Source organism: Marmota marmota, unplaced genomic scaffold, assembly GCF_001458135.2.
Source record: "Marmota marmota marmota unplaced genomic scaffold, marMar, whole genome shotgun sequence".
Taxonomy (NCBI): Eukaryota; Metazoa; Chordata; class Mammalia; order Rodentia; family Sciuridae; genus Marmota; species Marmota marmota.
The window spans coordinates 1-3283 of NW_026009650.1; the positions used below are offsets into that span (position 1 = coordinate 1).

Genomic DNA, 3283 nt, shown 5'->3' on the forward strand with positions numbered 1-3283 from the left:
GCCGGGAGCCGGGGTGGGGTGAGGACAGGATGGGGCAGAGCCCGGCTTCAGGTGAGAGGGCGGCAATGGCTTCTAAAGTCCAGGGCCCTCGCGCCCGCCCATGGCCACCATGGCAGCTGGAAGAGAAAGCAGAGGGGAGCGTGGTGAACCCCGAGGTTGCGGCTCCTGGCCTGCTGGGACCCGCAGGGGCAGCATCAGCGGCTCCGGCCAGGCACCAAGGCTTTGGAGCACACGCTCTGGCTCTGACGCCTTCCAGAACACCTGCTCAGTCCCCTGCCTGTCCACCCCAACTAGGGTGTCCACCTGCAGAGCAGGGGTCCAGCCAGGGAAATGGCGTCCCTCTTCCTCTACCCGCACTGATTAGGGAGGGTGAGCATGCAGCCTAGGCCTCTTGGCTGCCCAACTGGCCAGGTCCTGGTGTGGTTCCTATGGCTCTGCTCACGGCCCTCTGGATACCAGCAAGAGGAGAGGATGCCCTCTCAGCCCTCTCCTCTGTCCTCTGCCCCTCCCTCAACGACCTTCCTCCTGCCTGGGAAGAATCTGCCAACCAACAGGCAGAGAACAGAGGACAGAGGTCATTTTGACCATCTCCACTCAGCAGACCTCGGCCTTGTCTGCAGGCCCGAGTGGGAGCACTGCAGACCCCACAGCGGGAGGTACAGGGCGTGGACGTGAGGGGTCTGACTGGTGCCGTCTGCAACTGCCAGCTGTCTGCTCTGCTGGTTCATCCCTGTGCCCATGAATGCTCCTGCAGGAAGACCCTCATGCCCTTCATCTCCAGACACAGGACCTAGGGAGGAACGGAGGGACGATGGCCGCCTTGCCACCCCACCCCCAACCCCGTGAGGCTGCACCATGACAAAGACCCCAGGTTCAGAGACAGGCCTAAGCAGCTTCCTCAAGCTGCAGTGAAGGGGGGAAGAGCCACAGCAGAGCCTGGACAGACTCCCAGCCAGGTGGTCTCCCAGCCCAGGAGAGGGCCCGGCTGCACCACTGCCCACGTTACAGTGGACAGCAAGCTAGGCACTGCCCAACCCAGATCCACCCAGGCAAGGTCCTTCACTGGCCAACCTCAGTTTCCCACATCCATTCCACCCATCAGCTGAGCCAGTAGGGGAGGGAGGGGGTCATGGTCAGTACCCTCCCCTCTGAGCCCACTTGGCTTCGCCTCTACTCTGCTGACCCCTGCAAAGGAGGGATGTGCTGCTTCCTGCTGCTTCCTGCTGCCTGAGCCCAGCTGGCCAGAGACACAAGGTCATCACGGCTCTTCATTCCCTCCTAGTCCTTCTGCAGTGGCCTCCCAAGCACAGTAGGGAGCCCCCAGGTCCGCCCACTGAGATTCTGAGCCCCCAGCGGGGATGCTTGAGGCTGGACAATCCTCTGGGCAAGCCCTCACATGGGGCCTCAGTTTGCTCCTCTGTGAGATAGAGAGGTCCTCACGGCTCTCAGCAAGAGGGTAAGAGCAGCCAAGCACAGGAAGTGACACCAACAGGGAGAGGAAGCCTGAGGCCTCTGGGTCACCCGGGGCAGCTCCGGCCAAGCAGGCCCTGTCAGTGGTCCTTGAGGAGGACAGACCTGCACTGCACGCTTCTCAGCCTGCTTGCCTCTGCACATCTGGCAACTCACCCGGTCCCCACTCCCAAAGCCCATCCGCCAGCCTGACCTACCCACCCTAAGGGGAGGCCCTGGTCAGCCTGCAGAGCCCTCCCACCCTCTCCCCTATCTCGTGAAGCTGGAGAGGCCACAGCCAGGGTCCCACAGCCAGCCTCATGCCCTGTCCCCCATTCCCAACCTTATGTAGCTGCCAGCCTTCACCTGAGCCCCACCCAGAGACTGACGCTCCCCTAATGCCCAGTGAGAATCAGGGACCAGCCCCGGCCCCAGCCCCTGGGGGAATGTCAGCAAAGCCGGATGGGAAGACCCAGCCAGGCCCAGCACTGCCCCCTGGTGCCTCTGTGGCTCCACCACAGGTCCATCTCACTCTGCCCCCCACTGGCGGGGCAAGGAGGCACAGGCAATCCTATTAGTCCTGACCCCCAGTTAGGGTTACCCCAAACCCACTGCATTCTGCCTGGCAGGGGGTCTGGCACAGCCGGGCATGTCAATGCCGGCCTGGGGCCTCTCCCCACAGCCTCCGTGGAAGGCCCTGTCTGGGAGGCACGGTGGGTTGGGAGAGCAGAGCAGACGCAGAGCCAGGATGCACAAATCCCAGACTCCACAGGCCGGTGGCCAGGCCCAGGGCCCTCCGGGCCTCCCATACCCTGGGTGAAGAATGGTTACAGCCTAGAGCAGGTGCTCAGCCTCACAGCCTGGCCACGAGGTGCTGGGCAGGAGGGGCCGGTGACCTTGATCCTTGAGGGGGTAGCTTGGTGGGAAGACACGGAAGGACGCACCTCAGGTGCTTGACATCCGTGACAGCACCTCCAGGCAGCAATCCCAGGGTTCCGCTGCAGATCCCGCTTACAGATGGACACACTGGTTCTCTTTCAGCAGAGCCACACCATGTCCTCTCCCTGCCACTGTCCCAGGACCTGCAAGAGCTGGCTGCGCCATCCCTGCTGGCCAGTCCCATGTCATGGGCCACCCTGTCCTCTGAGCAGCATCAGGGGTATGAGGCCCCCTCAGTGTGGGAGAGGTGGCAGTGAAGGACAGCAGCAGAACAGCCTTTAAAAGGACCACCTGGCAGCCCTGGGTTTACCTGTAGGGATGTAAGGGACTGGGGGACAGGAGTGGCCTAGGGAAGGAGGCTGCAGGGATAGGCCCCAGAGCCAGCTGGAGGTAGAGGGCATGGAGGGACATTCCTGGGCGCAGTGGAGTTGGATGATCTGATCTTCACTAGAGGACCCGCTGTCTGTAGGGGACAAAGGAGAGCAGGAGGAAGGGGCCACAGGAAAGGTCCTCGCTGAGGCAGGGAGCTGGAGGAGCAGAAGTGTGCCCATGTGTGCCTGTGGGCACAAGTGCGTGAGCACACGTCTGGGTGTGTCCCTGTGTGTGTGCGTGTGTGAGGGTGCATAAGCACACACGTGTGCCTCTGCGGGTCACAGGGCAGGAGGAAAACGTGGCCTCTGCTGATGCTCACTGGGGGATCCAGGTGCAGCTGGACCAGAGAGGCAGCCTGGGCAGCAGGAACCTGCCCTGGACAGCCTGGGCCCTCCGCAGCCTCAGCGTGCCCGGCTCTCCTCCCCAGGGCCCAGCAGCACCCCATCCTGAGCTAGTCCACACCGACAGACGGACCTGGGCCCGGGCACTGCATCCCCTCCCCACCCACCCTGGACGGCCAATG

At 63.3% G+C, this 3283-nt stretch overlaps 1 long non-coding RNA gene across 1 annotated transcript; it reads right to left on the minus strand.

Annotated features, from left to right (window-relative positions):
- Positions 1–3240, minus strand: LOC125614897. The gene is made up of 3 exons (XR_007345470.1): positions 2651–3240; positions 519–525; positions 1–116 (listed from the first exon to the last, which is right to left on the minus strand). It is a non-coding gene; the product is annotated as an uncharacterized LOC125614897 (long non-coding RNA).
- Between the last annotated feature and the right edge of the window lie 43 nt (positions 3241–3283).